Source organism: Uranotaenia lowii, chromosome 3 (genome assembly GCF_029784155.1).
Source record: "Uranotaenia lowii strain MFRU-FL chromosome 3, ASM2978415v1, whole genome shotgun sequence".
Taxonomy (NCBI): domain Eukaryota; kingdom Metazoa; phylum Arthropoda; class Insecta; order Diptera; family Culicidae; genus Uranotaenia; species Uranotaenia lowii.
Window position 1 is genome coordinate 342,453,117 of NC_073693.1, and position 27,571 is coordinate 342,480,687.

At 33.9% G+C, this 27,571-nt stretch overlaps 1 protein-coding gene and 1 pseudogene across 1 annotated transcript in view; one reads left to right on the forward strand and one right to left on the reverse strand.

The window, feature by feature from the left end:
- The window catches only part of LOC129756623 (A disintegrin and metalloproteinase with thrombospondin motifs 9), a 935,923-nt gene that overhangs the window by 325,318 nt on the left and 583,034 nt on the right, over nt 1-27,571 (reverse strand). The window lies entirely within an intron of this gene.
- LOC129756611 (E3 ubiquitin-protein ligase TRIM37-like) lies at nt 252-12,745 on the forward strand (annotated as a pseudogene).

Here is a 27,571-nt window from a genome sequence, read left to right on the forward strand (position 1 = left end):
TCACCCGCACGATCTCATTGCCATTTGAGGAAGTGCAACGTCACTTTCCCAATTAAGCTATTTTCAGAGATGTTACTCTCAGTTTCCATTTTCCCGATCAGATTTTTTTTTCTCTAGAACATGGTTCCCGACGTTAGTTCATATTCGCTCTGGCCCGCACCGGTTTGTTTTCGAGGAAAATTTTCATGCCCGTCAGGCCAAAAATAGAATCTCGCGAGAGGGAAAATTGTTGGTGTTGGGGATTCGTCACTCAAGTCAGCCCATCCCAGGGTTAGTTTTTCCGAGATTCCAACGCGAAAAAGGTTGATTTTTCTTAAGTTACGGGTTGATTTACGGGACGAAAAATAGTTTGTTCAGTAGTAGTTTCATTAACAAATCGCGTGCCAGCGTAGCGCATCCGTTTTCGGCCGATAAGAAAAGCAGCTGCCGTGTTATCAGCAGATCTGTTGGCTAGGAGCTGTGTGACCTCAAAAAAGCCCTCGTTTGAGCTGGCAAAATCTTGTTGTTTACCAAAACAACTATCGAGGCCTGGATGGTAACATTTGTTCGCTGGTGATGACAGAGGAGGATGTGGGCCAGCTGAGCCAGCAAAAACAACAGCAACAGCTGCTCCAGGAGCTGAGCGAAAGTTTAGAGTGTCAGATATGTTTGAAGACGACGGACGATCCTCATCTTTGTCCTAGATGTTCGAAATTTTTCTTGCTATGGCTGCATCCGAGATTGGTTGCAGAAATCCGGCAAGGACATCTGCCCAAACTGTATGGGAAGTGTGTGTCTTTCGGATTTCATCAAGTTCCGGTGGGGAGGAGGAATCGAGTCGCTCAAGAATCTGATCGCGAAACCGGAACCATCAGTAACGATCGTAAATCTGAGTTTGGCGCTAAGGAAGGCTCAGGATACTTTTGGATTGGTCTCGGAAAGGATAAAACAAATCTTGGAAGGGCGTAAGGATTCCTTAAAACAATCCAAAGATGGACTGATCAAATCGATCAACATTCTGGTGCAGCAAGAGTTCCGGGAGGTCCATCAGCAGTACAATGCCAAACTGGCGGAAGTCGACGCCTGGAATACGATCCTCTCCAAAGAGCTGGACAAACTCGAGATTAACCTGTACGCCCTTCAAGAAACCATCTCGAAGGCTTCATCAGACGAAAACGAGCACCATCAGCTGGAGCTTCAGTGTCAGGTTCTCACGAAAAAGTTGGAACTGCTGGCCCCAAATGTTCCGGAACACCGATTCTACTGTAAGTTGATGCCGGCCCCGTCGACGTGGCAATTTACGGTGCGGAATTACAGCGAAGCTCGGGCCAACAATCAGGTGCAGTATTCGGATTTGGTGCGAGATGATTTGGGAAATACCTGGCGCCTGGAGATACACCCCAATGGGTTTGATGATGCGCGGAACTTGAGTGCCAGCGTCTTCCTGCAGCTGTACGATGGTATCGAGGGAAGGTAGGCATTTTGCGTAGAGTTCGAATATTGAAATATGAGAAATTTAAAATCGATGTATCTATTTTGTTTCTCAATCGATTTAAAAAAAAAATCAAAGTATGGGAAACCTTATAACGTAACTGAAATATGATTCTCAGACAATATTAAGCTGCAAGTATTCATTTTTACGTTTTCAAAGTCCAGGAAAAAATAATCGAGAAATCAGTCATCGGAAAAAGGATGTATGTAGATCGGCTACCAAAAGCTCAACAAAAACTTCACTTAGTGCCCAAATAAGCAGAAGTTAGAAGCAGTAAATCACACAATAGATTTTTTTTTTTAAGTTTTTTAATTATAACCACAAAAAAAGTTTAAACCGTAACTTTGTTATAACCGTAAAACCGTACTTTTTTATCAATTATCCGTCAAAGTTAATGCAATCTCTGTAGAATTTTTTGAAAAATAGATGGAAAGTTAACGTTATTTGATACATTTTGACATCTTCAGATTCTTTAAATTTAAATCACAAATTTTTTGAAAAATTCACGAAGGTATCTATAAAACTAATACTTTGTTACAGCCATGGTGTGGCAAAAATAGTAATAAGCAAGTAATAAGACGTAGGGAAGATTTTTGATTACTATCCAAATTCAATCCAAAACATTTCCGAGAATGATTTTCCTTGGAAATGCCTGCCGAAAGATGAAAAAAGCGAATTTAATTAAAAAATTTAAAAAGGTAAAAATGCCGGAAGAAAAAAAATACACAAATGTTGACAGGACAAAGAAAGGCAATTGAAAAAGGGTCATAAATGACTCCCAAATAACCCAAATTCTTATTTTTCATCATTAAAATATTTCCATTTGAGGAAGCTTTCTAAGCATAATTTCCAATCAAAATATTTTTAATTCATAGTCCAATTTTTATTTCATCAAGAAAAAACTTTAGATATCTAAATGAAGGCTTTTTATTCGTAATTCATCGATACATTTTAGGGTCGCAGCCAAATGGGTCTTGTCGAGTTACGAAAACCGACCATAAACATTTTGTAGGTTGGCCCAAAAACTAAATTGTGCAAAATTTCAGCTCAATCAGACTTGATTTAGGGGTGCCTCAAAGCACTCAAAGTTTCGATTTTTAACCCTCAAATACCACTTAAGGGGGGACCAAAGGAATTTGGAAAAATATAAATTATAATGTTGATGCCAAATTAGTTAAAAATGGCTAATATTTCAAAATCAAGTGTTTTCTTGAAAAAAGTGTTGCCAAAGGAGAATCGGAAAATCGGAGTTTTAATTTTGATGCCAAAATTTAAAGAATTTTATTTTGATTCCAAATGACTTAGAAATGCTTGAAACGAGATAAAACCAGATAACACTAGATTTCGACATTTCAGGCATGTTTAAGTCATTTGACATCAGAATTAAAGAGCCCTCCCTTTGGTGATTTTTGAGGGTCAGAAAACCGAAACTTGAACTGAAATTTAGCATAGGTCAGTTTTTTTTGGCCAATCTACAAAATGAAGATGGCCGGTTTTCAAAATTCTATCATGATATTTTTCCCAAACATCCATCGCCACCCTAACAAATATACAATAGGGTGGCCCTTTGCTATATGGAATTATTTAAAACCCCAAATTTCACTGCTTCCACCGCTTAATATTTATCCTTTTATCAAGAAAATAATTCGTGCATAATTTCACTTTCATTGGACAATTCTTAGGCGAAACTCAAACGCCATGAAGCTGAAAGATATATGAAAAAAGGTGAAAATTCCCAATAAAAAATCATAATTTATTCTGTCAACACTGTGAAAATCTTAACAATTATTAAAGTGAATATTTTAATCTTGAGAAAAACTTTTCAGAAGACAAAAAGTAGTTTTGAACTAAAAAAAAAAGTTATAAATACCAAAATAGGCTATAAATATCAACACGATAGCCTAATTTAGTATCGATTTTTTCCCGATGGCACAATTAGATTTCATTAAAGCATCAATATTTCGAAAGATGATGCCTAACCAATACCTAAATAAGACATTGAGACTAAAATTAAAGCATTATTATGTTTTTGATTTTTTTTTTTTCAAGATAACAAAACGAGCCAACATTATAGTTTAAATTATTATAATAGAGTAAGGTTGCCAGATTGGCCAATTTTATCGGGGTTTGCCCGGATATTGAAAAACAAAATTGGGAAAAGTCCGGTCTGGCCCGGACTTCAGTGAAAAAAGCACGGGTTTTGTCCCGGAGTTATTAACTTTGATTCCAAATTATACAAAAAAAATTGTTGTAAATAGTGCGTCAAAATAGATTTTTTTTGAGCAAGTTTAGGAAAAAAAAATCATGCAGGTTTTTGGGAAGCCAAAAAAAAGATTTAAAATCTGCTGGTTATTTTTCTTGACTTTTGTTGAATAATTCTTGGGTTTTGACAAAATTAGCCCGGATATTGCTCGGTTTTTGGTCGATCATTTCGAAATCAAATGCTCGGATCTTGTCGTGCTTTTAGATAAAATTGCCCGGATTTGTCCGGCCGGGATATGTGCTGAAAAAATTATGACATGGCAGCCTTATGGTAGTGCAGAAAAGTGAGATCAAAATGGGAGCATAGTTTGGTATGAAATTTTCTGTGATAAAAAATCAGCAATAAACAAACAGCAAATTTGTTCGTTACTGGCATAGAGTGCATTTTGCGTGTTGATTTTTCAGTCATTGCAAAAATAGGCATCTTAAGTTATCATTATTTTGAAAACTTAAGATTCACCTATATAAACCTCCTTTCTTCTATTTAATTAATTCAAACAGTTCCCTTAACAAGGTTCCCGAAAAAGATTCTGTGTTTCGACGAAAAAAAAATCTGACTCTATGATTTTACCCAAAAAATATGTGACAGTTTTCTGTGATGCCTTTTCCATTAATTTTATTCAAAAGTCATGTCATGTGGCGTCTTTTTAAGAAAAATCAATTAACATTACCAATTTTATCATATTTTTCCACTCATTGATAATTATCTAAAGTTTCCATTGACATAAAAAATTGAATTTGGGAAAAGCGACCAAAATTTCAATGTTATGTGAAGCTGTGAATATTTCTAAAACTTTGTGTTCTGTGATGAAAATTGGCTCAAAATTATGTGAAATTTAAGATTTTTCAGTGATTTCGGCAACCTTGCCAACTATGTTAGGGAAACGAATCAACTCGCCACCTAATATTATGGACATATTTTGGGCATGAGTAAAAATTTAAATTCTTCTAACGGTTAGCATCATGGAGTTGGAATGTGAAATTTTTAAACAGGTTCGTATTTTCGGTGCCTAACATTTTAGAAAGCACAAAAATGCCAAATTTTAGCAGTATATTATACCCAAAAATGGCATCGTAAGACCAAACCCACCGGGCGTTGCTATTTCGGTCGGTATTTTGGATGCTTTGATTGGTTGCGTTTTTATCTACTTACTGATTTTCGCACCCATTGTTGCTATCCAGGTTGATATTTGTGTTTGTTTATTTTCTGATAGCGACGACCGGCTGCGTTGCTACCGGGTTGCTAAATAAACGAATCCTGTAACAACTTACTGCTCGAATGCTATTTCTCGAATCAAGTTAGCGACTGTTGGTGCGATGATGGGTTGATAGATATGTTGCTGAATGTACTCGATTCGAGGTTTAGCAACCATTGGTGAGCATAGTCTAATGCTTACAAAACTCGTTTCGAAACGTTGGCAAAACGAGCCATCAGTAAGGTTTTAGAGCAAACCTACACTAAGGATGATCGAGGTATCCGTATAGGAAAAGTGAGACCCCAAATTTGGCATTGTATCACCTTTATTTGGGCAAAATACATCTAAATTTAATTTTCAAGGCATGATAGCAAAATAAGGTATAATTTTGCCATAAAAGTCTTCTCGAGTAAGCCTTACCGCTACCCACATACTTATGATCACGGCCGTAGAAATGCCAAGCGAAATGTTCTTCTCTAAACACAAAGTTTTAAATTCTTAATCAAATCTACAATGATTCAAGACTAATAATCTCGACTCACTAAAGCGAAAACCTCTAAATGTTATTCCAGGTTAACAATTCTACTTCAGTTTTTCAAAAAATGTCTCCCTTATTGATAGAAATTTTAAACCGACCGAATATCGAATTTCAATAAGATAAGACTTAGTGCCAGATTGTCTAGATATTGCCCGATTTTGTTCATTTTATTTGCAAAATCAAACGAAAATATGAATTGATTCATTAATTTCTTGCGTCCTAATTTTTTAGTAAATTTCTTTTAAATTGACATGCACGATTTCTTGGAAATTTTAAATATGATTTAAAATTGACTGATTTGTTCTGGTTTTTAAGAGATTTTCTTTATTGTTATCATCAAATAATTTTGAAATTGGCGGATATTAGTTAAAACAACGGATGTTGACAGAGAAATATCCGGTAAGCTTAGGTTAGAATAAATCTGGATTTTGTGGTTCCAAATTTGCTTACAAGCAGTAATATTCGATGTCTGTGATCAGATTTCAAATTCTTTATTCAGTTTTTTTGTTATTGAAATCCAATTTGGATAATCATTGGGAAAAAACATTTGAATCGAATCTTGGTTTTACATTCTTAACCTCAACGAAATGCATTTTCCATATTTGAAAGTCATCATTTCGGAATGTGAAAAAAATTAAAATTACAATTGGGAATTACAACACTTCGGCAATTCTTTTGCAGGATTGTAATTAAAGAATGTTTCATAATGATGATCAAGAATTGAAACAAATGAATAAAACAGTTTCATCATTCGCAATTTTTATTAAGATTTACAAATTAAGTTTCAAAAAGAATTCAAAGCCGAAAATTCAGAATCCTAATAAGAGATTTATGGCTGAGGGCTTCGATAGAAATTTCGCTTTTTGATTCACAATTAAAAGAAATTGTTATCTGGAATCGTTGTCAGATTTGGAATTCTGATTTTGAACTCAAGTTCAAACGGCAGGATTCAGATCCAGAATTAAAATAAAAAAAAATCGGATTCAGATTCAGCTCGAATTAAAGTTTTACAATTTAGATAAACATATCAATATAAGAATTTTATTTGGGGTTCAAATAGCAGGTGATCGCAGTTTCAAAGTTTTAGTTCTGGATGCAAAATTTAAATTTCATATTTAATCAGAGTCAGTTGGGAAACCACAAATACAAAATAAAATTTGTATTCATTTTGAAGATTTCGTTTTTTTAAATATGGTTTTAAATTGTACCGGAAGCTTTTTTGCGACATTCGTGCTCATAATACTTTACTCTTAGATAACTTTTATGTTGTTTGTTTTCATCAAAATCAATTCTCAATACCTTTTTTCTAAACTTCACGGTTTGTGGCGGTATAGGGATATTTTTTCCGAGCAATAGTAATCTCACAATGAATGATTGTTACGAAAAAGGCTTAAAATTCCATTACACAAACTGTGTGCAATCGGTCTCGAGCGAGTTAAAACCAATTTTATGATGAATTTTTATTGGTCAAAGAACTTGTACTTCAAGCAAAAATGAGCCTGTAAATATATTTTTTGGCTTTTATAAACGCAAAATAATTTTCAGTTAAAAAATAAGTGACATCTGTAGTAAATTATCGCCATACGTCATTTCATTTGAATTTTAAGAAATTTATCCAGTCCAGTTTAACCTACAAGCTGAAACATGATAACACATTTAAATAACTTTTTCTTACATCACGTTTAACACAAACTACCGCCAAAATCGCCTAGTAAAGAATTGGGAAAATCCAAATCCAGCGTAAGCTTCAAGCACTGCTCTTTAAAATTTGCCATTTTGAACTCTGAAAATAAACACAATTACAATCCGACATTCACTTGAAATTCAAGTGATGGGGAAGTGAATATTTTTTCTCACTTCAAATTCAAGTGACGACTGAAGTGAATGCGGATGAATTCACTTGAAATTTAAGTGACTGCCAAGTGAAATGAATATGTCGCACTTAAATGGAAGAAAATCACTGGATCCTTGTTTTTAAGTGAAAAATCATGTGTATTTTAAGAGTGAATATGGGTTCAGTGTATTGCAAATTAAAGACATACCCGTCTTGGCCGATTTAGGCTTTACTGACTGAATAAATTATTAAAAATTCAAACTGCTTCAAACAAAGTTTCAAACTAAATTCTCAAAAAATAATCGAGTTTAGAATAAAATGAATCTGATTTGAACTGCAATCATAATCTCTTACTTATGTTTCTAAATATTTTGTGGTTGAGAAGAATAAGGTTATTATTGACCAATTAAACTAGATACAAAAAGTTTTTCTCTTGAATTAACCTTGAAATCCGTAATTTATTATTTGAATCGTTATAAAAAAGGCATTTCTAGGACTCAATTTCAAAAGTTAGGAATTAAAATAAATACTCAACTATAATTGTAAAATAACTCTTTCAAATACCTAACTTTTAAAACGCGGAATGTCTAATCGTTAAGTTGTTAAGCAGCTTGGCTTTGCTCTGTTGGGGTTTTTTTTCTATTTAAACCAAGATTTGCACATTTTTTTTCCCCTGAATATCTTTTGTAAGAATTTTATCTATTTTTTCCTGAATGAACCCTAAAACTGTTTCTGTTATTTTGTTTACAACTCTACAGTAAAATTTTCTAAATTATGTAACCCTTGTCGTTTTTTCCTAATTCTATGGATTTTAATTGTGAAAATGAATCCGAAAGAATGCATGTTAAAGAAATTTTGTAAGTGAAATATAATCGTATTAAATTGTTACTTGAGAAAAGTGGTCTTAACCTATAGGGTGGCCTTAATTTTTATAATTAAACATTAAGAAACAAAATATGAAATTTTCATTCATCGATGGTTAAATTTTTTTTAATTTTTTAAAGAGTTGGTAGATCAAGCTTATTTGATTTGAGCATCCAACAAGTTCTTTTTAGGGTAGCCTTCAATTTCTAAAAAAAAATTATTTTATACTTAAGTCAAACAAGCGCAATCGTCCTTCCTAACTTTTTTGCAAATTTCAAGATTCTAACCTTTGATGGAAATAAATAAAATCTTCCAAAAAAAAAAAATAAGCGATAAAATTTTTTTTCCGATCAAATCTATAATTTTAGATTGAAATTTGGCTTTTAAAAGCTGCAATATCAATCATGTTTAGCAAGACATCGAAAAATATAGAATTTTGTGCAGATTTTTTAGATGAAGATAAGGTACAAGTTTCTTTAACAGCCAATATTTTTCATAAATTCATATTTTTCATTTCATAATGAAAATCCTGTAGATGATTTTTTTTAAATTAGATTTGGGCTTTAAGAGAAGTCACTCAAATTCTACTTTAAATTTGTTATTTTCAACTGAATGTGTGTATTTTGATAATTTTTTTTTGTTTAATCGAATTGAATTGTCAAGCAAATTTCTAAGTTCATGTTCTCTTGAATTCCTCAACAATTTTATGTTGATTGTAAAACTCATTTACAAGCTAAATCTTTTTCTGAATTTTGGATTTGCATTCTGAATCTGAATTCTGAACCTGAATTCAGAAATTTAACTTTGAACTTGTTTCTAAATTTCTATACAATTTCTGAAATATGCCCGAACAGAATTTTTTGAGGCAATTTTTAAAGCCCTCGTTAATAAATCTAAATCTTTTATTTAAATTCTGTAGTTCTAGTTTAATCTAAATTCATTATTTAAATTATTTATTTTTAATCTGTATCAGGAATCTGAATAAAAATGTGAATTTCAAATGATGAATCTGAATCTGAGTTTCCAATCTTGGAACGCCATTTAAAAGCTTCAAATGTTTAAATTTCGGGTAAGAATAAAGTTTCAGAACTCCAAATTTTCTTCCTATTTTCATATTTAGAAAACCTTTATTAAAATATTGAAAAGTATATGATTTGCGAAAAAACATGATTTAAATTTGATATGAAATGCAAGCCAATTTTGAAGCAGGATTTCAAAGCAGCTGTTCATTTCTAATTTCTTATTCGAACTGTAAATCAAGAATCCTTAACTGGCTACAGAATCAGAAATACGAAAAAAGAAATAAAATTTTGGTTATGGAAAAATGGAACCGGAACCTCCGGAATGGGTCTAATTTAAAATTTAATATTCAGACCTGAATTTCTATGAACAAGTGAGAGAATTTAGAAAAATGTAGCAGAAATTTGAACTTTTGAACTTGGCATGGGTTTTTGAGGTTTTGGCATTAGTTTTTAGTCTAGATTGCTACTCTTGAATAACTTAACTTCACTTTATTATAATAATTTGTTTATGAATTAAAAATTTTAAGTGTAGAGTAAAATACCTCGCTTGCTTTTTTGAGCCCCCATGGGGGGAGGGAGGGATTAACCCCAAAACACTACTGGGTTTGCTGGGTGATGAATTGGAATGAAAGCCTCAAAATTCCAATAAAAATTTTCGAAGCAGGAATACTGAAGAAGAAAAAAAACTTGTTTGTATCAATTTACATTTTTTTCGGAACGACAAAAATGAAGAAACTGTATTTGAATTAGATAATAATATATCGTTGTGATAGGGTTGTGTTATAATTTTGATATCATCCTGTTCGGGACAGGATTCACAATACGAAAAATATGAATATTCTTTTGGGAAAATTTTTAACTTTTTGAACTTTCACTTTTACCAGAATATACTGACATTGATCCAATCTAGAGCAGTAAAGAAGTTGTTTTTCAAACGGGAGATCATACTCGCGCTAGTGCGAGTACATGGTAAACTCTTTAGGTGGACAAACTTCAGTCAGTATAAACTAAATCATGAACTTTTATCTCGGCGTCTCAAGGCTTCACTTCACTTCTAGTGCCATAAGGTGCTTCCTCCTTTCAAAAATGTGGTACCACTTTCAGTTTTGATGGACTAGAAGACTAACAAGATAGTTGCCTAATGACATTGAGGCCCGATCACTTGAAGATCCTGAAACCCAGAAGATCCACGAACCTCAAAGCCTAAGGTCAGAAGCTTAGGAGTCAAACTTCTAAGAGTTCTTACCAATTAAAAAGGGTGGCGACCTAAAGGCCTAGTAATCAAGTAACCTGATCAATGACCTAGAAGATTGATAGTGGACCTCAAGAATTTTCATGTGCTCCAGAAGAAGAAATGAAGAAGAAGAAGACCTATAAGATTGAAAAGCTGAAGGCCTGGAGACCTACTGAACTAATGGTCTGGATGCCTGACAACCACGTCTAACTACTTAGTGGTTTTTTGTTTATATGCCTGGAGCTGGAGACCTGTAGGTTTGACGACCTACGGGTCAGAAGACCGTGGGCCCTGATAACCTATTGGTCTTACGATCTTAGCTTTGGTTGGTCTGTGCGTGTAGATTTCAAAATACCATTTTTTCATCTTTTAAGCCATATGACTTAGAGTGCTTACAACGTAGAACTCAGGAGCGTAACGATTTAGAGTTCCGACTACTTGAAAGCGTGACGAGTTAGAGGTCTGGTTATCTAGAAAGCTTACGACCTAAAAACTTGAAGGTTTGAAGGCCTGAGGACCTGCAGACCTAACGGTCTGAATGTTTGACATCCACGTTTAACTACTTAGTGGCTCTGTGTTGACCTGTAGGTTCGACGACCTAGAAGTTGTTTAGTCTGTGCGTGTAGATTTAAAAATACAAAAAAAAAACTCGTACCAGGTCGAGGACAGCTTTCAACTTTGGAAGGAATGGGATCTTAACCATTTTGGGGACCAAAAGCTTCAACGCTTATCCAACAATCCGGGCCTATCGAGATGCACAAAATAAACACTCAGTAGCATGACTATCTACAGTTTTGAATGATCTGGAAGCCTGACCACTCAGGAGACTTGATGACCAGCATGTCCTAGAGAATTGATCACTTTGAGGTCTGACGGTCTAGAACACAAACAAAATAGTGGCCTGATGACATTGAGACCCGACAACTTGAAGACCTTGCAACCCAGAAGTGTAAAGATCTAGGTTAGAAGCTTGAGAGCCAAACTTCTTATAGTTCTGGCCAATGAAAAGGGTTCCGAACTAGAGGCCTCGTAATCTTGAAAGCTGATCAATGACCTGGAATACTGAAGAGCTGAAGTCCTGGAGACCAACAGACCTAACGGTCTGGATGTTTGACGACCATGTCTAACTACTTAGTGACTTTTTTTTTATATGCCTGGAGTTGGAGACCTGTAGGTTCAACGACCAACGGGTCAGAAGACCTAGAGTCCTGATGATCTATTATCCTAAAAATGAAAAAGTTGGTTGGTCTCGACCCGTAGATTAAAAAATATAAAACGTATATCTCCACACATTCAGGTACCACTACTTGATCGAGCTACCGCACCGCACCGATCCACACTCGTACCAGGACGAGGACAGCTTCCAACTTCGGAAGGGCTGGGGCCAGAACCATTTCGTGGACCAGAAACTTCTGCAGGAACGCTTTCTCGAGAACGATTGCTTCGAGGTGCGGTTTTCGGTGCGTCCAGTCCACCTGGTGGAGAAGTACGACTGTTTGCGCAAATATGCCGATAAGCTGGAGGCCGATAACACCGCATTGAGGGAGTAAGAATGTTTTTTTTCTTTTTCAAGGGGGATGGTGTAGCATTTTATGATTTTTTTCTGTCTTTTTTACAGGGAATGTTCCGTCGATTGTGCAAACGAGGCTTGCTGTATTCGAGGTGTGGCAGCTGCTCTGGAAAATGGATCCTGCCTGTATTCGGATGCCGTTAAGGATGACTTGGGTGGTTCCTGGAGGTTACAGGTTTACCCAGCTGGAAATGGAGAAGCCAAAGGGTTGTTTGGTTGCATTTTTGTGGAACTTCTTGATGGAATTCCAAATGTGTGAGTTGAGAATAGCTGAAGAGGTGTTTCTTTGAGTTTGACAAATGTAATCTTGTTCATTTCACAGATATGAATTTACCGTTACCCTAGTTCATGAATCCCCGAAAAAATCCATCAAAAAATCGTTAGAACACAACTTTCAACCCTGGATGCCTTTCGGGTGGAAAAACTTCGTCCCGATCGGTGATCTTCAAGGTGAAGGCTTCGTCAAGAAGGACGCTCTGTTGATCAAGCTCGCAATCCGACCACCCACGGTGGCTCACAAGTTCAATTACCTGCGGCAGTATCACGAGAACGCGATCCGCAATCTGAACCAGCAGATCCAGGCCAAGAAGGCCGCCGAAGCTTCCAGTTCCATGTCGCCCTTGCAGCGAGGAAAATCCCTCATCAAACGGATCCTCCCGAAATCGCCCAGTCAGGATCAAGGTAACAACCACGATTCGGACCCACAACCAAGCAAGTGAAAAATGTTCAATAAATTTTCGCTTTCCTGGTCGAAACCGAGGCGTCAAATGCCACGTGTTCCTGAAAAAAACCCGGCTAATCCTTATTCTTAAACCGGACAATAAATCACAATTCCCTCTCGGTCGGTGGAGCGTGACCTCGTGATCCATAAATCAACCGGATACCCCAGACAAAATGGGAAAGGAAGGTGGTCAATAAATTGCCTTGTTTACTTTTTTTTTCTTCTCTCGTCAATTACACCTTTTCTAACAACAGTGTGTAACTACGTTGATCTCTTCCTAACGACTAATGAATGTACTAAGCGGTTTATTAAGTTGGGTGAAAGATAGGCCTCTGAGACTGCTTTACAAAGCGTTTCGGAATACTTTGTGTGAAATTAAGCCTGAACCCTAAATCGATTTTATGAACAGAGTACGTTACAGGAAAAATTTTGCTCCAGTGATCAACCTTGTTATTTTTTTTTTGTTTTGACTCATAAATATGGATCGAAGTTTCGGCAAAGCGGGAAGCATGACATGTTTTTTGTAAAAACTGGAGTTCATGTTAGGCTTCAAACTGATAATTGAAAATTTACTTCCACAAGAACTACAAAAGGTAAGTAAAAAATCAACATAATTGGTTTCGGTCTGCGAATACGTTTTTTTCAAGTTTGATTTACGAGACTAATTTGACAAAACATACTCGGAAGATGGATACATAAAATTGAAAAAATGATGACTTCTTCTCCAATTTTGGAAAAGAAATCTTTTTCAACTGAATTGTGAAAAAGATAATTTTTACAATTTTAATAATTTTGACAATTTTGACAATTTTGACAATTTTGACAATTTTGACAATTTTGACAATTTTGACAATTTTGACAATTTTGACAATTTTGACAATTTTGACAATTTTGACAATTTTGACAATTTTGACAATTTTGACAATTTTGACAATTTTGACAATTTTGACAATTTTGACAATTTTGACAATTTTGACAATTTTGACAATTTTGACAATTTTGATAATTTTGACAATTTTGATAATTTTGACAATTTTGACAATTTTGACAATTTTGACAATTTTGACAATTTTGACAATTTTGACAATTTTGACAATTTTGACAATTTTGACAATTTTGACAATTTTGACAATTTTGACAATTTTGACAATTTTGACAATTTTGACAATTTTGACAATTTTGACAATTTTGACAATTTTGACAATTTTGACAATTTTGACAATTTTGACAATTTTGACAATTTTGACAATTTTGTCAATTTTGAACAATTTTGACAATTTTGACAATTTTGACAATTTTGACAATTTTGACAATTTTGACAATTTTGACAATTTTGTCAATTTTGACAATTTTGACAATTTTGACAATTTTGACAATTTTGACAATTTTGACAATTTTGACAATTTTGACAATTTTGACAATTTTGACAATTTTGACAATTTTGACAATTTTGACAATTTTGACAATTTTGACAATTTTGACAATTTTGACAATTTTGACAATTTTGACAATTTTGACAATTTTGACAATTTTGACAATTTTGACAATTTTGACAATTTTGACAATTTTGACAATTTTGACAATTTTGACAATTTTGACAATTTTGACAATTTTGACAATTTTGACAATTTTGACAATTTTGACAATTTTGACAATTTGGACAATTTTGACAATTTTGTCAATTTTGACAATTTTGACAATTTTGACAATTTTGACAATTTTGACAATTTTGACAATTTTGACAATTTTGACAATTTTGACAATTTTGACAATTTTGACAATTTTGTCAATTTTGACAATTTTGACAATTTTGGCAACTTTGACAATTTTGACAATTTTGACAATTTTGACAATTTTGACAATTTTGACAATTTTGACAATTTTGTCAATTTTGACAATTTTGACAATTTTGACAATTTTGACAATTTTGACAATTTTGACAATTTTGACAATTATGACAATTATGACAATTTTGACAATTTTTACAATTTTGACAATATTGAAAATTTTGACAATTTTGACAATTTTGACAATTTTGACAATTTTGACAATTTTGACAATTTTGACAATTTTGACAATTTTGACAATTTTGACAATTTTGACAATTTTGACAATTTTGTCAATTTTGTCAATTTTGACAATTTTGACAATTTTGACAATTTTGACAATTTTGGCAACTTTGACAATTTTGACAATTTTGACAATTTTGACAATTTTGACAATTTTGACAATTTTGCCAATTTTGTCAATTTTGTCAATTTTGACAATTTTGACAATTTTGACAATTTTGACAATTTTACAATTTTGACAATTTTGACAATTATGACAATTATGACAATTATGACAATTTTGACAATTTTGACAATTTTTACAATTTTGACAATATTGAAAATTTTGACAATATTGACAATTTTGACAATTTTGACAATTTTGACAATTTTGACAATTTTGACAATTTTGTCAATTTTGACCATTTTGACAATTTTGACAATTTTGGCAACTTTGACAATTTTGACAATTTTGACAATTTTGACAATTTTGACAATTTTGACAATTTTGACAATTTTGACAATTTTGACAATTTTGACAATTTTGACAATTTTGACAATTTTGACAATTTTGACAATTTTGACAATTTTGACAATTTTGACAATTTTGACAATTTTGACAATTTTGACAATTTTGACAATTTTGACAATTTTGACAATTTTGACAATTTTGACAATTTTGACAATTTTGACAATTTTGACAATTTTGACAATTTTGACAATTTTGACAATTTTGACAATTTTGACAATTTTGACAATTTTGACAATTTTGACAATTTTGACAATTTTGACAATTTTGACAATTTTGACAATTTTGACAATTTTGACAATTTTGACAATTTTGACAATTTTGACAATTTTGACAATTTTGACAATTTTGACAATTTTGACAATTTTGACAATTTTGACAATTTTGACAATTTTGACAATTTTGACAATTTTGACAATTTTGACAATTTTGACAATTTTGACAATTTTGACAATTTTGACAATTTTGTCAATTTTGACAATTTTGACAATTTTGGCAACTTTGACAATTTTGACAATTTTGACAATTTTGACAATTTTGACAATTTTGACAATTTTGACAATTTTGACAATTTTGACAATTTTTACAATTTTGACAATTTTGACAATTTTGACAATTTTGACAATTTTTGACAATTTTGACAATTTTGACAATTTTGACAATTTTGACAATTTTGACAATTTTGACAATTTTGACAATTTTGACAATTTTGACAATTTTGACAATTTTGACAATTTTGACAATTTTGACAATTTTGACAATTTTGACAATTTTGACAATTTTGACAATTTTGACAATTTTGACAATTTTGACAATTTTGACAATTTTGACAATTTTGACAATTTTGACAATTTTGACAATTTTGACAATTTTGACAATTTTGACAATTTTGACAATTTTGACAATTTTGACAATTTTGACAATTTTGACAATTTTGACAATTTTGACAATTTTGACAATTTTGACAATTTTGACAATTTTGACAATTTTGACAATTTTGACAATTTTGACAATTTTGACAATTTTGACAATTTTGACAATTTTGACAATGTTGACAATTTTGACAATTTTGACAATTTTGACAATTTTGACAATTTTGACAATTTTGACAATTTTGACAATTTTGACAATTTTGACAATTTTGACAATTTTGACAATTTTGACAATTTTGACAATTTTGACAATTTTGACAATTTTGACAATTTTGACAATTTTGACAATTTTGACAGTTTTGACAGTTTTGACAATTTTGACAATTTTGACAATTTTGACAATTTTGACAATTTTGACAATTTTGACAATTTTGACAATTTTGACAATTTTGACAATTTTGACAATTTTGACAATTTTGACAATTTTGACAATTTTGACAATTTTGACAATTTTGACAATTTTGACAATTTTGACAATTTTGACAATTTTGACAATTTTGACAATTTTGACAATTTTGACAATTTTGACAATTTTGACAATTTTGACAATTTTGACAATTTTGACAATTTTGACAATTTTGACAATTTTGACAATTTTGACAATTTTGACAATTTTGACAATTTTGACAATTTTGACAATTTTGACAATTTTGACAATTTTGACAATTTTGACAGTTTTGACAATTTTGACAATTTTGACAATTTTGGCAATTTTGACAATTTTGGCAATTTTGGCAATTTTGAAAATTTTGACAATTTTGACAATTTTGATAATTTTGACAATTTTGACAATTTTGACAATTTTGACAATTTTGACAATTTTGACAATTTTGACAATTTTGACAATTTTGACAATTTTGACAATTTTGACAATTTTGACAATTTTGACAATTTTGACAATTTTGACAATTTTGACAATTTTGACAATTTTGACAATTTTGACAATTTTGACAATTTTGACAATTTTGACAATTTTGACAATTTTGACAATTTTGACAATTTTGACAATTTTGACAATTTTGACAATTTTGACAATTTTGTCAATTTTGACAATTTTGACAATTTTGACAATTTTGACAATTTTGACAATTTTGACAATTTTGACAATTTTGACAATTTTGACAATTTTGACAATTTTTACAATTTTGACAATTTTGACAATTTTGACAATTTTGACAATTTTGACAATTTTGACAATTTTGACAATTTTGACAATTTTGACAATTTTGACAATTTTGACAATTTTGACAATTTTGACAATTTTGACAATTTTGACAATTTTGACAATTTTGACAATTTTGACAATTTTGACAATTTTGACAATTTTGACAATTTTGACAATTTTGACAATTTTGACAATTTTGACAATTTTGACAATTTTGACAATTTTGACAATTTTGACAATTTTGACAATTTTGGCAATTTTGACAATTTTGACAATTTTGACAATTTTGACAATTTTGACAATTTTGACAATTTTGACAATTTTGACAATTTTGACAATTTTGACAATTTTGACAATTTTGACAATTTTGACAATTTTGACAATTTTGACAATTTTGACAATTTTGACAATTTTGACAATTTTGACAATTTTGACAATTTTGACAATTTTGACAATTTTGACAATTTTGACAATTTCGATATTTTTTTTATAAAATTGCAGTTTTGACAGTTTTGACAATTCCGTGTCCGACACTCTTGACAATTTTGAAAAGTTGACAATTCAGTTTTTCAAGAATAACATTTGACCAAAGAAGACCGGAATTGCCATCTTAATCCGTATAAGTTTCCTAACTGATTATCTCACTAATATGGATGCAGAATTCCTTCACAATTCTATTGTTCTGCTTCAACTCGCCTAAAGCCATTAGGATAAATATGAAGATGATTCCAACGTGTTGAACCATGACACCCGATCACGTTCCACTGACGAAAGTTAACCGTAATGCCCGTCATCTTACGGTACCCGTCATAATCCAGTCCCATTCATAGATATACTTGGTACCTTTGTACGTATGATCCCGTTTGTTGAAAAAGAAAAAAATGGAGCTCGTGTAATAGTTCATGGACATAAATATGACATAATTATAGCCGTCGTCGTCGTCGGGAGGCGCGAGCCAGAGATTTTTGATTCGTAAAACGTGACTTACACATATTCTTCCTTCTGAAACAGTTCCAGCGTCCCGCAATTCCGAAAGGCAGAACACGGCGTGACTTTGAAATTCCGCAGAACAAGGCGTTCTTTGGGGTAAGTTCAAGTTTGTTGTAGGCGCAAAACTATTCACAGAACAAGTTTAAGTTGAAGAGAACCGTAATGCTCATTAGGTTTATTGTGGCGATAAATTTAACGGGTTCGTTTGAACCAACTTCAATAAGTGACCGAATTTTGAGACGTGTTTCGGTACTGTTATTATATATTTTTGCTGGTCATTTTACGAAGACCTTTATTTGAACACTGGACAAATTTTAAACTTTTTAGCTTCACTATCGAACTGTTGCACACAGGGGTGAATGCATCTAATAAGCGATCAAAATTATTTGTGGACAAACGGTAAACGATAGACACTTGATGTATTCATAACAGTTTCATTCCTGATCCGATATCCGCGAGTTCGAGCCCAAAAGCAAACATCGAACACAGTTGTACCGGATAAGTTTTTCAATAACGATCCGCCAACTGCACCGTTGATGAAGTCGCGAATGCCATAAAGATGGTAAAACAATTATAATCGAAACAATAAAAGAATAACATTTTCATATTTTTTGATGATCTATCGAATTCATCAAAGAAAAAAGTAGTTTTTCCACCTGGAAGGGAAATAAAAAAAATATTTCTTAAAATAATTAGTTTGGAGACTTGATGTCTTCATAAAAGTTGTGGATCTTGATATTGTAAGAAACTTTGTTGAATACACCATCAAGATTTCCATGCATAAAAGTTACGAGCATTTTGAAAATAATACTTGTAATTTTGAGTTTTTACTTTATATCTTTTTTAGTATACGATCTACAAACTTGGTGTATTTGAAAAAGTTGTTCAAATTGTTAAAACACACAATTTTGTGGAACATGTATTTGACATGTATTTCAACTAAGAAAGGAGACATACTTCAAAATATCCAAAATAATGCCTTTTTTCGGTAAGTTATAACCTTAAGAGTTCGGACGTTTTGTTGGTCGAGTTATTGGATTTCTATTGATATATAAATTTAACATTAGTTTTGGATAGATTTTTGGTAAACTATCAATCAATAATAAGCTTTTTCCTGTAGGAACAGTTAAAATTCGAAGAAAAAAACCCTCAATTTTTGATGTGTTTAGAGTAAAAAGCTCATCATTGATTGCTAATTTGCAAAAAATCTATCCAAAACTGGTGTTAAATTTATATATCAATAGAAATCCAATAACTGGACCAACAAAACTCACTCAAAAAATAATACAAACTCGTCCAAAGCTTTTCGTTGTCGTCATAATTTAAAAAAAAACTCAAATTAAAAAAAATCGGTTGATAAAATCCAAAATTATCGGTAAAAAACTAGTTTTATGATCATCCCGAACAAAATTCCATACAAATTTCAGATTTTTTGCATGACCCCTTCCCGTAGTTTAATCTGGTCCAAATTTTCCCTGGAACCTTGCGCCAAAACATATGTTAATTTGTTTAACTTTATAATTCATTTTAATGTCTCTTTTGTGGGATTCTATGTGAATACGGTGCTCGATTTGGATTTTCTAGTAAAATTCTTAGAGGTGGAAATTTTTATTGATGACAGTTTTAACTTAATTTTATTAAAAAAAAATTGTATGAAAAACTTATGAATTTGTTTAATAGAAAGTGTTAATCTATAAAATATACCACGTTCAAAGATTTTTTTAATTACATTACATTTATTTCATAGATACTTATTTTGTTTGCCTTATGCCAACAAGTAATAGAAGCAAATGGCAGTTTTTCTCATACTTATTTAAATTTATATATGAAGAATTTGATCTTTTTCAAGATTTTAATTCAAATCACAGAGACAGTTGCGTTAAAAAAAGAATGAAATCGCGTGAAGCTGCGCACCCACTTCCAACTTTCACAAGCTGCCATTTCTCTCTCGGTTGATATTTTTTCATGAAATTTTCACACAATCTAGTTCTACTATCCAACTAACGCTCTACAAAATTTGAAGTCTTTACAAAGACTGGGAACAAAGATACAGCTTACCCCGGAAAAAAGGGAAATTTGGAATTGCTTCACTATATTTTCTGTATCTTTGACAATTTTCATTGAAAAATCTTGAAATTTTGTCCAAAGATGTAAAAGTGTATGATCTAACTAGTATAAGGTTGCCAGAATTTTTTCAGCACGTATCCGGGCCGGACAAACCGGGCAATTTTTATTTAAAAACCTGGCAAAATCCAAGCATTCGATTTCAAATTGACAACCATAAATCCGAGCAATATACGGGCAAATTTTGTAAAAACTCTGAAATTCCTCAACAAAAATCAACAAATAAAATGAAAAAAAAAATTTCATCAAAACTCATTGATAGATTTTGAAGCGGCTTCCAAAAAACCTTTCATGATTATTTTTATAAAATTTGCTTTGGAGGTGTTTGTTCGTTTTGGAGGTGTTTGTTGTTTTTTTTGTTTAATTTGCCAAATAAAATGAATAAATCCGGGCAAAATCCTGGCATTTTTTAATGAAATCCGGGCAATCGGGCCGGGACGGACTGTTCTCAAATTTAGTATTAAATATCCGGGAAACCCGGATAAAACCGGGCAATCTGGCAACCTTAATCTAGTACCTGGATAAGTTTCGTCAAAATCGATGAACGCCTTCAAAAATAGTGCCGGTTAGAAAATGAGGTTCATTATCGCCCAGCACACGATTTCATTCTTTTTTGGACGGATGTTTGTATGAAAAACGTCGTAATCAATGCTTTCTTGGTTTTTTTCTTTTACAACATCAAAATTTAGCAAAATTTATCCTTAGGATGCAAAGGATAATTTGAAAGGCGTGACTCATTTAAGGAAATTTTGCATGTAGGAACCGTTTAAAACTATCAACGCTGTTTTTTTAAATTATTTTTATGCTTTTATGTCTTATCAAAATCAAAACATTAAAAACCCAACATTATTGAATCATTGTACCAAAGCAATGACAGTTTCAAACCAAGAGTTCCTGTTCTGGAAAGGAAGAGTAGGCGTGAACTCGTGGTAAGCGCACGCGTTTTTTTTTCGCTTGTCAAAATTTTTCGGAAATTCATTATTTGGTGTATCGCTTGCTATTGGAAGTTTTATATAAATTGTTTTTTCCTTAAATTGTTTTGAAATGCTAATATTTTTGTGTTCGAATTACGCTGAAGTGTTTTTAGAATGTGAAGTCCTTGAGAGAAGGGGACTGGTCTTTTGCCCTCTGGACGAGCACCGGTGTGCTCTACTAGCAGAAGAACCAGGGCCTTGATTGATGTGTTCCAGATAATAGCCAAGCTATGTCGATTTTTTTATATTTTGCATTTGAATCATATTGAAATGAATGTAATCATTTTTGCTGTTGTTTATTTTAAAATTTGTTTAGTCCTGGCCTCAATTTTCAGTAGCCAAACATGAAATGTTTCCAACCATAATTTTTTCCATGGAAACTTTTCAACTAATCCAATGCAATTCAAGCTTGCATGTAAGTAGATTCAGGAAAAACTTCTTCGGCATTCAAAAGCATCTTCTATCAAAGTTTAGGGAGCTTTTTCAATCGACTAAGTTTTTCTTACCCAACATTATGTTCGAAATTATGTTTATCGTTTCGAAAATGAGTAAGTAGAGACCTATATACTGAAATCTCTATGGAAGGTTCGAACAAATTTCATTGAACGTAAAGAATGCAATCCACTCTTCAAAATTTTCGAAAATTTTAAGTTTATCTACATTTTTCTTAGTAGTACAAGTGTTTTAAAAGTTGAGCTTGGCCATGTTAAAAGTTTTAGGTAGAAACATGCAAGGATCATTGATAATAGTAGTTTTCGAATTTATTTTACATAATTAAAAATTTAATACCCTTTTAAAATAACATATGAAACGTCACAACCAAACGAGAAAATTTAATGTTCTTTCTTATAGAAAGGTTTTTAATGTTATATTTTTTGATGATTTGTTCTTCGTGCAATTGTGAAATCAATATGAGGCAAAGAAAAATTATCACAACCTACATAACAAGTTGAAAATTCAAAAGAACAAAACGCACATTCACATCACCATTGGAAAGGTAAAACTTGTTCTGCTTAGCCACACCAGCGATCATGGAATTTTAAGTGCATAAGTTTAGCAAAGTCGAATCAATTATGTTATCTGAAGTTTTAAATGAATGATCATATCTAAGCAATTCAAGTTCAATGATTAAAGGTGGATATGAGTAGTCAATTAAGCTAAGCTAAGCTAAGCTAAGAGTTCCTGTTCTGGATCGAACGAGCTCCGTTGAACCACCCTAATACCAGAAAGGGCTAGTAGCAGTATCACCATGCTGCTAGTATTAACGATTGGCGTTGCGTGCCAAAATATCATCGATTTTCCTTGAGCATGAAGAAATTATCCAAAGGGTCGAGCCAGCGTTGCCAGATTGCAAACAACTCAAGTCCGTAGGTTTGACGAAATCGAAAAAAGGACTGATGTTGATTGAAGGTTACTTGGAAATGAAAGAACGTTCTTCTGGAATTTATAATCGATTTATTACAGGAACGATTAAAATTCTCCTGCAGAAATATGTTGAAGGTAAGTTTTAGAAATTTTAACAATCAGTCCAAACTGATCCGTAAAAATTTCGTAGTAAATGCTTAAAGTCCGTAGGTTTTAAGCATCAAGCCGTAGCTCCGTAGAAATGCTTAAAATACGTAGATCTACAGAGAAAAATCGTAGATCTGACAACGTCCAAGTCAGCTCAAGGTTTGGTCTCTTTTGCAAGCCATGCCATCAGAGACGGTAAAAGCATCAGCAGCCTGTGTGACCAAAGTCAGAGGCCCGAGTGTAATGGCCATAGTCAGAAGTCCAAAGAAGGAACAAGTTGAGTTGGAATATTGTAATTAGTTCTAAGTCGGTTATACAGTCCAATGAAATCTTTATAAAGTTTGATAATGTTTCAGAATGAGTGTCGATCCCTGCCACATGCCATCAGGGGCGATCCTGAGCTGTTTCATTTTGAACTAAATAATATTAATCAGCCTCAACATTTTTAATCCAGCTTAAATCGACGTAGATGGACCCGGTAATGAATCACGTGCGATCTGAACGATTTGCTCTGCAGCTCATCATGGGGTGTTCATCATTATTATCTCGTCAGGCCCTGAGCCTCCGCCATAATGATAATGATTATAATGATAACCAATTATATCCGACGCGACATTGTTGCATCTTCTTCCCACTGTCTTGGTGGCTGCAAGTTAAAAAGTTCCATTGAGTGGAATGTATGTTGTGTTTTAAGAAGGTATTTCAGAAGTTCCAATTACAAATTTAAGTTGAGTCCATAAACTTGTTGCTTTAAAAATAAAGAACAGTTCTCCGAAAAATTTACTTTATAAATTCTTTATTCGGTGAAAAAAAATTTTACTTCACCCATAAAACTCATCTCAATCAATTCGCAATTAACTCTCCGACAATAACAGTCCTCCGGAAACGGCACGAGAGTAGCCGATTCGAGTCAAGTCGAGTGGACAAAGGTAAGTCTGTAAGGAGCACAATAAAGATTGCACCCAAAATTCAGCCTCTGTGCCAATGGCGTGTAGTCAATTACATAGCATCATTGGTACAAGAAGATAACGCGATCGGTGCTGATTCGATTTGCTCCCACCGGCATTAATCTCCCAAGTTAACCGAATTGCGTATGTTTGAAAGAAACAAAATAAAAACGCTTTCACGTCCCTCCCTATCGCATCACAAGACGAAGAAGGATGGAAATAAATACCGGCCAACACCAGGCAGCCAGCGAATCGAGCACTGTGCGTGTGAATGTAGCAAAAGCAACAACAAAAACATCCTTCTAATTCAATCCCTTCAATCTACCGGCAAACAACCACGGCCGAGCTGTGCGTGTGTATGCAGTAAAAGCAACAACAAAAAAAAACATTCCTTCAATTCAATTCGCCGGCAAACAACCACGGCTAAGCTGTGCGTGTGTATGTAGCAAAAGCAACAAGAATATATTCCTTCAATTCACCGGCAAACAAGCACCGGCCAAGCTGCCCGGCTTTAGCAGCTGTGTATATGTATCGTGTGTATGCAAAGCACAGTTCTCATTCAATGGGTTTCCCGTTTCCTCCACTCCCGTTCCCTTTCCCGTTTCCATCGCAAGACAAATGAATACCTTGAAAGGAGGCCAAACGCCGGGAAGCCACTGTCGTGCGTTTCTTTTGTGATTGATCGGTGGCAGAATGCCTATGACAAATATCCCTCTTCCTGCATGAAGCTCAAATAGTACACTGGTTGAGATGTCGGTCTGGCAAGACCATTTGGTTAGTGATTTGAGTTCGATTCTCCCTACGGGCGCTGTGGTTTATATTTTTATTTTCTTGTTTCTGGGATGAATTATCCAATAGGAACGAAATCCCATAAAATGTTTTTCTTGTTTTGCTTGAATGTAGTGGTCATGCATCATTTTAGTTGAGAGCCGAGTCCTTATGCCAGTTACGGTTTTTCAAACATATCATCTTCGGCACAGTGCACATTTCAGCGCATTATCGGCACAGAGATGTGCTAAATAGGCATTGGATTTTTGCAACCTCTTCTATGGGTGTAGAAGTGGGTACTAAGAAGGTGCACCGAACGAATGCACACCCATAGAAGAGGTTGCAAAAATCCAATGCCTATTTAGCACATCTCTGTGCCGATAATGCGCTGAAATGTGCACTGTGCCGAAGATGATATGTTTGAAAAACCGTAACTGGCATAAGGACTCGGCTCTCAACTAAAATGATGCATGACCACTACATTCAAGCAAAACAAGAAAAACATTTTATGGGATTTCGTTCCTATTGGATAATTCATCTCAGAAACAAGAAAATAAAAATATAAACCACAGCGCCCGTAGGGAGAATCGAACTCAAATCACTAACCAAATGGTCTTGCCAGACCGACATCTCAACCAGTGTACTATTTGAGCTTCATGCAGGAAGAGGGATATTTGTCATAGGCATTCTGCCATCGATCAATCACAAAAGAAACGCACGACAGTGGCTTCCCGGCGTTTGGCCTCCTTTCAAGGTATTCATTTGTCTTGCGATGGAAACGGGAAAGGGAACGGGAGTGGAGGAAACGGGAAACCCATTGAATGAGAACTGTGCTTTGCATACACACGATACATATACACAGCTGCTAAAGCCGGGCAGCTTGGCCGGTGCTTGTTTGCCGGTGAATTGAAGGAATATATTCTTGTTGCTTTTGCTACATACACACGCACAGCTTAGCCGTGGTTGTTTGCCGGCGAATTGAATTGAAGGAATGTTTTTTTTTTTGTTGTTGCTTTTACTGCATACACACGCACAGCTCGGCCGTGGTTGTTTGCCGGTAGATTGAAGGGATTGAATTAGAAGGATGTTTTTGTTGTTGCTTTTGCTACATTCACACGCACAGTGCTCGATTCGCTGGCTGCCTGGTGTTGGCCGGTATTTATTTCCATCCTTCTTCGTCTTGTGATGCGATAGGGAGGGACGTGAAAGCGTTTTTATTTTGTTTCTTTCAGACATACGCAATTCGGTTAACTTGGGAGATTAATGCCGGTGGGAGCAAATCGAATCAGCACCGATCGCGTTATCTTCTTGTACCAATGATGCTATGTAATTGACTACACGCCATTGGCACAGAGGCTGAATTTTGGGTGTATACGTATAATTGCCCTCTTCACACCTTTTCGCTTGATTGCTTCGGCAGCCGCCAACAATAACAAAATAAACGGACGGACAACAACGGCTCCTGGATGACTTCCTGCTTCTCGTGGTGGTGGTCTCAGTTGTTTCCGTTCAGTTCATTCATAACTCAAGTAGACGAACGACCACCCTATTGGAACCCGATCCAGCAGCAGCCAGCAGCAGCAGTCGTCTTGTCTCGTGTCTCCATCCTATCAGGCGCGGTCGTAAAAATAATAACAACAAAGAGCGGAAAAAGAACCGGACGTTTCGCGCGGCGGGATAACGATCTTAACCCGATCGATCATCGGTTGATCGGTGGCTCCAGTGGCGAGCATCGGGTACCGATGCAGGTCGAAGTGCGAATGCACTTGTGCCACTTGATCCATTACGAGTGTTCTTTGAGTTAGAACTCGAAATCGTATTTCTCTCAACAAGTCGTATTTCATTCGTATCTCGTACTCTTTTTCTTTTATTTTGAATTTTTGAATTTTGTTGGAAGAACTTCTAATTTTAATATTCAAGTTCAGAAAAGTCATAAATCTGTCCAGAACAAGCGACCTTGCCCGTTGGCTTCCTCACGTTTCCAAATCCAGTCATTCAACTGGATTCACTTGAAAGTGCAAGTGTTTATCAAGTTCTTATTAAGTCAACTTGCCAAAGTCAACAGATCACATCACAGATGATTCAGTCAGATACCGCAATCGATCCTCACACCTGAAGAGAGATGAGAGGCGGAACAACAACAAAAAGTAAAACTGACACCTCAAATGACGACTCGTCTCGTCGGCTCAATGGCGATCCAGAGAAGAAAAAAAAAACAGTTTTATAAATATCAATAAAAAGTTAACAATTACAGCTGCTGCACGATCGACTTTATAGCTGACTGAATGACTGACTGTCTGACTACAATTTTAATACGTACCCGATTGTCCGGGGAATTGGTAAGTTGAGTTAATTTATGGGACGAGTGAATTACCTGCAACGAAAAAGAATAAATTATATTAGAATTGGTTTCCAGGGTTCAGTTTCCTGAACGAATGAATGAAGAATGATTGGTGCAGTTTTGGCGAGTGCATTCTAGTCGTTTTTTTTTATTCTTGAAATTGTTGAAATCAAAACACGGAATTGTCTCGAAAAGTTCTGGTTTCGTGAGAAGTTTTTTTTAATCCCCATATAATCAACTTGCCTGATGAAATACCTCTTAAACTTTTAACCATCGATGGTACTTTAAAGATAAAGTCGAAAAAATTTTAACGGTCGCCATATGTAGAAGAATTTGAAAATTAAACGAAAACCCTTCCAGCGATTCCCAGCTTCCCATAAACGGAAAACCCTTGAAAAGCCAAACCCATAATCTGATCAATTTGTTCCTGCTTGGCTCCCGGCATCAGCCGAAGAGCACTTTTTTAAGGGGTGAAAATCATGACCGAAAATAACAATAATCAACTGGACCAATTGAGGGCTGTGAGAAG